The sequence below is a fragment of the Myotis davidii genome, unplaced genomic scaffold (genome assembly GCF_000327345.1).
Source record: "Myotis davidii unplaced genomic scaffold, ASM32734v1 scaffold1063, whole genome shotgun sequence".
Lineage (NCBI taxonomy): Eukaryota > Metazoa > Chordata > Mammalia > Chiroptera > Vespertilionidae > Myotis > Myotis davidii.
This window is the reverse complement of record NW_006296624.1, coordinates 784,844-796,830: the sequence shown is the minus strand read 5'-3', so window position 1 is coordinate 796,830 and position 11,987 is coordinate 784,844. Positions and strand designations below refer to the sequence as shown.

General features: G+C 37.3%; 1 protein-coding gene across 1 annotated transcript in view; it reads right to left on the bottom strand.

Moving 5' to 3' along the window:
• MDFIC (MyoD family inhibitor domain containing) overlaps positions 1-11,987 on the bottom strand; it is a 125,355-nt gene that overhangs the window by 69,037 nt on the left and 44,331 nt on the right. The window lies entirely within an intron of this gene.

The window sequence follows — 11,987 nt, the reverse complement described above, 5'->3', positions numbered from 1 at the left end:
AAGAGTCAAGGATTGTGCTATAAATTCTCAGAGAGGAAAGGTGTTTAGGATGAGAAATCTATATGTGGATTTATGGGTTCTCAGGGGGAAAGCCAATAAGTAAGCAAAAGGAACAGCTTATTGGAAACATAGCAATGGTCTTTAAAAGATTAGTGGGAATTCTCAAAGTAAAGATGGGAGAAAAGCCATTCCAGGTGGAAAATGAGTGTGGGCAAACTCCAATAGCAGAGTTGGGCAAAGGTTCCAACTCTGGACTCAAATACTCCTAGAGGTGGTTCTCAATCCTGACTGTATTTTAACTCACTTGGGCCACTTTTTAATAAACAGATTTCTAGGCCCCATCACCAAAGATTCTATTTCAGTTTAGGGGAGGGGCGCTTAGGTTATCCCACTGCACTTACATCCTTGAAAATCACTGTAGCCTGGGAGTAACGGGGAGAACAGAGCAAGGAAGAAAAGGAAACTTGGCATAGTCCAAGGAGAAGGTGATGAGAGTTTAACCAAATGGATAACAAGATGGGAACGGGGTAGATGTGAGACACTAACCAGAGGCTTGCGCAGATCACTGGGAAGATGGGATTAGTGTGGATTTGACAGAAAACCTGGAGACCAGGAAAATAATGTACGAATTTAAAACATTAGCTACACAGAGTAGATGTTTAGGCAGTGTGCTCGGCAATGGACATACAATGAATTAGGAGACGCAGCCCCAGCCTTCCTGCAGTTTACAGTCTAGTGGATGAGTGTAGTGCTGGATATTGGAATTTGCAAATCACAAATGAAGTTATATCTAGAAACAGTCATTTTCCTAAACTTGGTTGCTGAAGCCATCCAAAGAAAGGATTGGGCTCACCAAAAGAGTGGAATACATGGAAAGAAGTGCCTCAAGTGGGGTCTGCCCCATGAGAAAGGATCAAAAAAGGAAGAGAAGCTACATGATGTCAAGCCCTGGAAGCAAGGAAAGAGATTCAAACAGAAGTTGTTAGTCAACTGTATTAACATTCCCACTGAAAGGGGAAAAAAATTCTGCACATGTGCCATGGGGATTTCACAACTATTAAAAAACTCTGATACAAAACACATTTCAGCACATGGAAACAGAGGAACACCGACTTAGGACCAAATCCAGAGGCTAAGAACCAAAAAACCAAAATCAGGTCTTCAATGCTTAGTATTTATAGTAAGCAAAACCACATTCAGATGGCAGTAAAATATAAATTAGGAGCATGCTAAACCAATATGTTCTAGATTTATGTAACATTTACTCAGCATTATCACAGAGAAAATGTAATCTTCCCGAGATCTGTTATTTTCAATTAAAATCTTTACTTTTTTAAACAACTCCAGATATCTTTCCTCGGCTGCAGTCAACTCAAGGCCTTTCTGAGATGAGCAACAGAGGCTTTTATATAAACTCACTTGTACACGTGAAATCTCTCATCAGCAGAGGCCAACCTAATTTGCTATTACTGTTATGTAGCTGACGGCCGCCAGGTGTCGTGCTAGTAGGCTTATTCAATTAGTAACTTTAATTGAAGCTGAATGAAATTAATTATATAATTTTGAGTTGTTCAAATATAATTCCATTAAAATTAATTCATGAAACCAGGGCATTATGAAGCATTGCTGACTAAAAGGTATGAATAGGTATGAGTAAAGCCTCTAGACACACTTGACTTAAATTTGAATCGTGTCCAATATTCAAGTGCTAAACAGAGAACCTCTCAATTCTCCACTGAGTAAATGCAATTGTCACACAGATTTAGTACTGACCCTCTCCTAAGAGGAAAATAAAGTTCTTAATGCTCTAAATATTTATTAAGAAACAGTTGATCGCATGTGTTATTGTTTTGTTTTGTTTTTTTTCAGTTTCCTTATTTGTGAAACTCTAGAATTAGGTGATCTCAGAATCCTTCTCAAATTAAAAAAACAAAAAACTATCATTCCCATTCTCTAGCTTATTATGTTCATGAAATAATAAATGATATGTAATTACTACTAAATCACAATCATCAGTCTATCCAACTTTGCCTCCTTTAGAAACTAAATGTCTTGCCTCAAAATGTCAGGCTTTTGCTATAATCCACAGCACCCAGCCCAAAGCAAGGCTCAGAAAGGATTCCCTGTATAAAATTTAAATCGGCATTGCCAATTCTCCACTCTATAAATGAAACTTCTGTGAGCACTGACTAGCTAGCCTATGACTTTCTAATGTATGTACATTATTTTATGAACATCCCTTTAATATTTAAGAAATATCTATATGGCAGCCTCATAAATGGTGCACAGTTACATCCAACAATGATTGAAGAAATGTAGGGAGAGAGAACGAGATCTCATAGATAAACACTTGTAAGATGGGCACCGTGATGTCCAGCACAGAAACAACCTTCCTACAACCTCCAATAGGTCAGGTCAGCCACTACTCATCACCATGACAAAACAGCAGTTTCTGATAGCAAATCTCTGAGAATCGCTGTACGTTTGCTGGGTCACATCTGTATCACAGAACCAGAGGCCATGGTCGTCAGGTTTAATCAGTTCCTTTCTGGATTTGTGGACGTTTATAGATGCAATTCCATTACCCCCGGGGCCTGAAAGACAAATCCTACAGGCAAGCAAGTGATTTCAATGATGCATGAAATCAGTCTATGCCTTTCTACAAGATTTCTATATATACCTCCAACAAGCATTCCCACACAACTTCGCAATTTTCTCTTAAAAGGAAGACTTCATCATCTCAATCAGGCTAATCTAAGTCAATGGTTCTCTTTGCCTTTTTTGTTTCCCTTTCTTGTAGCACTCTTTAAACATAAAAAATGCACAGAGGTCTCAATTTGGGTGGTGTGGGGTACGGGGATGTCATTATCATATATGGCCAGATTATAGGTAGGTTATTGGTTCTAAGTAAGTTCTTCTGCACTAAACAATTAGAGAAAACTTAGAAAAGCCTGTCAAATATTGATTATATATATTATATATATATATACCTTGCTTCTTGTCACAGTATTCTAAGTAATCAGAATATATCATTTTATCTAGTCACCAATTAATAGAGATATAAATCAATTGTACTAATAGATGAATACATAATATGTTTTAGAAATATTAAAATGAAAAGCGAAGACACTTTTAAAGTAGCACTAGACCAAAATATACTTTTATATCACTGGCATTTGCTTCTAAAAGGCTAGCTCCCAGGCATTCTAGTTTGCCTACCCTAAACACAGCCGTGCAGAAGAATCTTTGGATAAAGAAAAAAGTGTTGTCCCTGCTACAAATCTAGCTGGGAAAAGCAAACATACCTATTAAACAATCAAGCAACTACAAAACAAAAGGTAATGAAAACTGACCTGGGTCGTAATTCTGGCTCCAAGACTGACGAGCTGTGTGATGGGGCTGGGCCTCATTCCCTTAAAGGGGAGCTGAGGGCATTGAGCTGGATGCTTACAGAGACCTTTCTTGGCTCTAAACTTCTGTAAATCTGACTCGGCACAAGACCTCAACAATAGGGCCAAACTTCATATCTACACCGAAGGGCGTTTAGAATGGAGTAGAGGGAATCACTGAAAAGCCTTTGTAAGGCACTGAATTTGAGTTAAAAGTGACAAGCATGAATTAAGCAAAAGAATCAAAGAAAAAGAGTTCTAAATGATGAATTTAAATTCAATATTTCCTATTCAGAAATGACTGTCTTGCGGGATCAATACTCTTTATTTTTTGCTATTTTTCTTAAGAAGGGTATGAATGGTAAGAAGCAATCTCTTTCCAATCTTGCTTATTCTTGCAGAAGGAGCATGAGAAAGATTCAGGTAAGTAGAATTTCCATTTAGTTGAAAATTCTATAATATATTACCTGGTTGGCATTGCCCAAACTTAAAACTTTGAAAATTTCACTTATCTCAGACAGTTGGGGAATAAAATAACTGAAAGGGGGTTAACAAGAGAAAAATCTAACAGCACTAAAAATAAGTAACTTGGATAGTAATGTGTGTAAAATACTATGTGTCATATAATAGCCACTCAGCTGGTATGCAGTTGTTAAATAAATACAAATAAAAAAGGCAATATCTCCTTTTGTTGAAAGAATACACTAATGATTTTTTGCAATTACAGTATTAGCAATTTTCAAAGGACTTTTACATACAATATTTATTTGATCTTCAGAACTATGAATGATATAAAGAAGAAAAGTTAGCTTAATTTTACTGATGAAAATACAAAAGTGGGTCTCAGAGACAGATATTCAGTTGGAAACAGGGTGTTAAAATCCAGAATTGGAAAGGACCTTTCAAGTTCAGCTAATTTAATATCCTACCTAGTACAGAAAGTCCCACTGCAACGCTCAGCCCTTCCCCCAAATTATGAGGAAAGGGAACACATTCTGTTCTTAAGTCAGTTGGTTCATTAGCAACTTATTCTTCATTTGGAACATGCATCTGTTGTCAGGTAATTTGCAACTAGTTGCAGTTCTGCCGACAATAGGTAGAAACAGTAAACTAAATTCTTCTGTAAGACAACCAATCCAATAAATTACCTCACTAGCTAAATGTGTTTTTTTTTTAATTAACAGTGAAGATGAAATTAGCTTGTCACAGTTACTAATGAACTTTCAAATACAGTATAAAATTCTGTGTAGTCCAAGGTTTTCCAAAAAAAAAAAAAATAAGGACAATATTGTCATTTAAAAGTCCAGTTATTTGAATCCTTCCTGATAATAACAAGACTCTCATTAGGTTCTCTGGGACAGAAATACTATGTCTAAAGTGTACTTTGCACTGGAGAAGTGGTTAAGAGCACAGGGTCTGAAATTACGGTGTAGTCCACCATTAGCGATATGGACCCTGGGAAAGTTCATCTTTGTCAGGTTCTTCATCCGTACAGTGGGAATAACAAGAATTACCTACATCATAAGGTGGATGTGGAAATAAATGGACTCATGCCTGGAAAGCAGTGTCTGGTATGTAATAAAGGCTTGGCTCACACTTGCTATTACTAAGTGTTATTGCAATAAGCACCTTTTTAAATCCTACTATAAATTCATCAGGGAGCGGCAGTTGAGGGCAATGTCTATTCCACAATCCTTAAGTGAAAAACCATAGAAGAAATCTGTTTCCAGACTGAATGTAAGGAAAACACCTGCTTCCTCCAAGAAGCTGTATATTATTTTTTTCCTTATGGACAATGAAAACCATATTAAAGAAAACACTTCATTTTGATTCAAATTTACAGACAAAATTGAGTAAGTGGTTTTGATCCTACAGTCTAAGTTTGTACATTTTGATTTTCCCTCAGTTTCAATCTCCTAGGCTACCTATATTTTCATTTTCCTGTTTTAACCTGTTTTCAAATGTAGTCTTATAAGCCACCTCAAATATTTTACTAAGCTAGGCAAAGGAATGTGTAAATGCAAAAACTAATCATCAAATACATTTTCTATTGTTATCCTTACTATATGTGCTTACTTCCTGAAAGACTAATATAAATGACAGCACTTAGCAGATAGCCTTATAAAATCTTATAAAACCTCATAGAATATAATCACTGTAAAATACCTTTATTTCTTATAGAAAGAACTATACACAGCTTTCTCTTTGCTTACATTTTTGGCCTTTTGCATGTTCGATCTCATCTACTTCAATTCAATAGTTGATGATAACTTAGGACAGGTTAATTTGCTATCTTTATAATATGTATATTCTTATTGTGCAATATATATTCATATCTCTTTTATCTGCAAATAAAGTTGGTTTAAAGCAACTTTAACAGGGGTCGCCTAAGACCATCGGAAAACACATATATAATTACATATTGTTTTTGTGATTAATCACTATGCTTTAATTATGTTCAATTTGTACAATGAAAATACATCCTGCATATCAGATATTTACATTACAATTCATAACAGTAGCAACATTACATTTATGAAGTAGCAACGAAAATAATTTTATGCTTGGGGGTCACCACAACATGAGGAACTGTATTAAAAGGTCGCGGCATTAGGAAGGTTGAGAACCACTGCTTTAAACCATTTCATTTTTACTCTTCCATGCAAATGACAACATTATTTCAGGTGATCTATGTGTATTCTGGTTTATGAAATCTCAGGCAATCTGAGACCAAAATATCTGGGAAACGTTTTGTAAAAACTCTGGGTCTGTATTTCCCAGAGGCTCAGAACATTGTGGACATCTACAAATGCTTCCCAAATGTAACCTTTAAAAAACCAAAGATAAGGCAGCATTCAGGAAGACCTGAGGCTCTGGAATTTTACTTTTTCACTGACCAAAAAATAAATAAAAAGTTCCTCAAGACAAATGACCTTTAAGAAAACCTACCTGCTTTGTCTAATGTTCTAAAAAAGATTAAAATCTCATTGTCTAAAAAACATGTTGAGTTAATCAAAACAGTTTTAACAGCTGAATGAACATACGCATAAAATGTCATAATTTTATAAGTGTAAGGAAGTTATTCTATCACAGACATACTATACGTGTTTTTAAATGAATTAAATGTTTAGATCAATGTAATTCCATCAATGAATTGTTATTACCAATATTTTGAAAAATAAGACAGCAGAATCTAAAATGCATTCCTTCAAAGGGCTTCTTATGCTTTTAAAAGCTGATAGAGCCCTGGCCAGTGTGGTTCAGTTGGCTGAAGCACTGTCCCGTACACATACACCAAAAGGTCACAGGTTTGATTCCTGGTCAGGAAGTCGAGGTTCAATCCACCCCGTGTCCAATAGGTACTGGAGGCAACCGATCAATATTTCTCTTTCACATCTATGTCTCTCTCTTCCTCCCTCCCTCTAAAATCAATAAAAAAAAAATATCTTCAGGTGAGAATTTTAAAAAATCAACAAATAAATAAAGGATTATGGTGTGTTTAGATCCAAAAGAATAAAAAAAATGACTTGGATTCAACTAGTTTACAGGTTGGGAGTGGTTAAGGAGGAGTGGGTTATATATACAGCAAAGCGAAAAACAATTACAAAATTCCATGCATATGCAATTGAAAATGAATATGACAGGTACAAAATGCAGTATTTGTTTAAGTAATATCTCAATAAACGAGGGCTCTAAATAAATGAGGGAAGGGAGAAATTAGGCATTTTCCACTTCAAAAAAGTAGTGGGAAGGCTAAATGACAGCAGGCTGACTCTGGGGACCAGGACACATTATGTCAGTCATCTTAATCCCCTGCACCTTTTACATCTAAATCTAAAGTTCTTATCTTCAAAGTATCTTTTCAGGGTGGCTGACCCTGAGGCAAATTAAACCCCTGCCTTCTCAATCACAGGTTCAGTTGTGCTCTTTCTACCAAGTGCACTCATGTTAAAATCAAACACAGACTCGTGGAATTTGGAGTTTCATGGGCTCATAAAGTTCTCTGATAACACGAATTCAGATAAAAAACATTCAACATCCAACATCCCCCAGAATAAGCCAAGGAGAGTAATGAAAAATACTTCCAGGAACAGGAAAACAGCCTCAGAGACAGTTTATTCCAGTTGGGAATACTTAATTTTTTAAAGACTTTCTTCACAATCATGTAAAATCTACTTCCCTATAATTTGCGCTGATTCACCATATTTTGCTCTTTGCAATTCAAAGTAAAGTCTAATCTTCCCTCTGTGTGACAGTCTCACATGAGAAAAGATCTCCTGGTTTTGTCTTTATCTTCTCTTTGTTAAATACCCTCAATTAGATCAATGGTTTTTCAGAGCCTTCACATTCTATTCACTCTTAGGGGCATGACAGTCTTATCGCCCTTGTCTAGAGAGCTATCATAAGAGTCTCCTTAATGCTTGCTGAAATCCAGCTGCCATATCTATGGCAGTTCCCTGACTTTGCAGCCACCGAACTCTATTACAGAAAGAAACTGAGGACTCGGCCATCTTCCCCTTTTAAAATGACACCACACATTCTTCTGTAGATCACTGCTTTAAGTGTCGCAATTTTTAAAACTATTGTTACCTTTCAGTTATACCAAGTGATTTTACCAAGAACACTTTCTTTCCCTCTAGTTAATAAGAATGAAGGACAAAGGAAATCAAAAGTGAACCAAAGGGGGTTCATCTGTAAAGGCATTTCAAAGGTGCAATTTGAACCTTATCACACATAAGGTAACAATAAGAGAATTAGAAGTATATTGAAATGTATTTCTTAGACTTCAGAATTATGAATACGGATTAGAAGTCAGGGGATGTGCCTTTCCCGGTAATTTTTCTAAGGTCCAAACCTGGAAGCCCCTCATTAACTTGCTAACTCAGCCTCTTGCCTTCTGGTTCATCCCTCTGCGCTGTCTTCTTTGGTTCAGTAATCTGGTTCCGCTACCTCCAAGAGAATAACTTGTAGATCCATGACCCTAGCCCTGATTCCTGTCCCAACCTAAAGATTTAACGTTCTAACTCTACACGAATGTATCTTTAGCAAATCAAAATCAACATTTCCTAAAATTCATCTCCACTTCTCTTCAGTCTCTGCCGGTTTCTCCAACTGTGGTCTGTATCTTGGTCTATCTTGGTAAATGATATTCACCGAATCATTTTTAACTCTATTTCCCCCTTTTTCCCCTGCCCTAACATAATCAAGTACGACATCCTGCTAGTTACAACTTCTTGATTTTTCTCAAATCTGTACTTCCTTTTCCATACCCACTAAAAATGTTTCACTCCTGTTCTCTTCCAACCACAAACGCTCTCCTACACAAAGATTGAGCTCAAGTATTTTGCATATTTTTGAAAAACCAATAGTTTATTTTGACATTCTACATATGTTAATGTGGCAACTCCTATACCTTTGTCATACTGTATCATTTCATCTTATAGTTCAGTAAGAGATAAATAGTACAAACCCTCAGAAAACCCTACTAAAACCCTACAAGAGTCTTGGGTGATGGAAGAAATAAGAACAGCAAAGGAAGGTCTGTGTTCATGGAGACCCAAAAGATCAAGGGCTGACCCACCATGAAAAAAACAGAAGGGCTACGTCTTGGAATAGAAAAAGTGATTAGAGGAAGCTGGTTACTTGGCGCTCTGCCACCTACCTTCAGAGGGCCTGTCACCTGCTCAACCAAAAGCTGCCTGCCTTCATGTTAGTGCTCAACTCTGTATAATCCCAACAAAAACACTTACAAACTGTGTACTCTTCAGCTGGGAACACTAGAAGCCCAACCCAGACAAAAACCAACTTCTTTTTGCTATCTTAGGTCTCTCTCAAGCTCTAAGTTTATAACCTCCATGGTGTGCCAGTCAGCTGGCAACTGGCCATAAACTAATCTCTCATATGGTTCTTGTGGTAATAGTGAATTGATACTTAGAGAAGGGACTGCAATTTAATTTGGTTCATATTTATACCTCATCCGCTCTCTCATCTAGTTTATAAATTCCTTGTGGGCAAAACTATGTATTAAACATTTTTAATCTTCAAAAGACTTTGTACATTGTAGGTAAACACAAAAATAGTTGTTGACAGGGTTTCTCCTTCAAATAAATGTGTTGATAATAAATTATATGTGCTAGCATGAAAAATTATCTCAGACTCTATTTCTGAAACTACTAAAAAATCAGACACACAAAAAAGCACATGCATATGAATCATCTTACTTCAGAACACGTGGGTGTGAATCTGAAAACAGAAGTATACTGCAAGTAGAAACCACAAAGGAAATTAATGTTAAAATAACTCTTCATAGTTTCTACTTAGCGAACCCTAAGTAATTAGATTTATAATCTAGAAAATATGACTCAACTTCAAAACTTAAGGCTGAAAGCTTACCTCAGGGTATGTACACAGTTAAAAAATATATAGGAAACGTTTAAGTAACTTCAGTAAAGTGTTAATGCAAAGGGGTCAGAGAGGGAACAAAGAAAGAGACAGGGAGCAAAAGGAAAGAGAGAGAGAGAGAGAGAGAGAGAGAGAGAGAGAGAGAGAGAGAATCCAAAACACTGGTGCATAAGCATCAACTGATCAAGACACAGGACAAGGTGCAGCATCTTTAATCCTGATTAAACAAGTCGCCCAAGTTAAACTGTCCACATTTAGAATTTAGTCAGTGCTGAATCCGTGCTCCTTTAATACAAACTGAACATAGACTTTTGGAAATAAAAACATAAAATTCATACCCCCTGCCTTTACAAAGTAGAATAATTACAGTCAACTCAGAAAGACAACTTGGCTGTTTTTTCTCTTTTTTTGTTGTTGTTCTAGTAATTTTCCATTTGCAAATGGCATAATTTTAGATTGCGTCAATTTATGTTTCCATAATTTTCTCTCATCCTTTATTATCATAAAAATACAATGCTACTGCTCTGGCCAGAATGGTTCAGTTGGTTGAGCATCATCCCATGTACCTAAAAGTCACAGGCTCCATTCCCAGTCAGGGCACATACCCAGGTTGAGGTTTTGATCCCTAGTCAGGGTATGTGCAGGAGGCAATCAGTTGATGTTTCTCGCTCACATAGATATTTCTCTCTCTCTTCCTCTCTCTCTAAAATCAATACAATGTATTTTTAAAAAATTACAAAGCTACTAAAATAATTGCACACTGCTATTAGACCTTTCCATGAAATCACTTCAACAAAATCCAGGAAATAAAGTTGAAAGAAACAGGCAAGTCCCTTACACACCCAAAAATTCCACAGTTTTCCCAGGAGCCCTGTAAAGGTCACTCAATTATATATATTAAATCCTTGAATGTGAACTAACCAGACAAGGCCAGCAAGGCATGATTGTTGCTGGCCAGAAACCTTAACCCACAGCACTTGTGGTTTCTTTGGCTTCCCAAGCAGCCTGAACACAAGGTCAGTTAAGCACATGCGCACTCTTCCCACACATGCATGATCCCCCTCCCTGGGCCCCTCCTCCCCACTGCTACCCCCTTGCCAACCTCCAACCCTGCACAAACTTTAAAACTCCTCCCCACTGCTACCACCTTGCCAACCTCCAACCCTGCACAAACTTTAAAACTCCATTCTATTGCCCTAGCCAACTTGGCTCAGTGGATAGAGCGTCAGCCTGCAGACTGAGGGGTCCCAGGTTCGATTCCAGCCAAGGGCACATGCGTGGGTTGCGGGCTCGATCCCCAGTAGGGGGCGTGCAGGAGGCAACCAATCAATGATTCTCTCTCATCATTGATGTTTCCATCTCTCTCTCCTTCTCCCTTCCTCTCTGAAGTCAATAAAGAAATATATTTTAAAAAAATAAAAATAAAACTCCATTCTATTTTCTTCCATTCCTAAGCTCCTGCGTGCTCCTTGCTGAGAGGCAATCAACTGTACTGATGATGTCCACTAAAAATTCATGCCACTCATTCTTAGCTGAGCCCTCAGTGTAACTGAGCAGCATTTTTTGCCCCAGATTGAATCCCTCCTGAATTCTTCATTCTTCTAGATCTTTTCTACACATCTCAAGTTCCTTGACTCATCCTAACCCCCTTAAATATTCTTTTTCATATCTAATTTTCTCTAGATTATCACTCAGACTTTTCTCTCATCCCCATTTCAACGGGGAACATTGCCAACATTCCTAAGAATGGTCTCTTCATCTCATTCCTTCCCAGAATTCTACTCTCACTTAAAAAACATCTACCGAGCCACTGCTCCACTCCATGCACTTTTACCTTTAATCTCTCTCTGTCCCTGGCTTTCTTTCTATTAACGTGTGATGAGCATGTTCAAAATCCATGCATCCAAAAGAAGCCATCTATACACTTGGTTTCTTCTTTAAAACACCACAACTCTCTCATCTTCCATGACCACTAAACATCCAGTGCTTCTGTGACCAATCCTAATAGATGCTTCTTCTGTATTATTGTCCTTCTCCTCCCTAAGGTATAGTCATTCCCCCAAATATGGACCTCAGTCCTCTCTTTCACTCTTGTGGGAATCCATCAGCTACCTGGCGATGAAATCTTTTGATCTTGACCCTCACCACTCTCCTAGTTACAAATCCCCTTTTTCAATGGCCTCCTCTTATCATGGC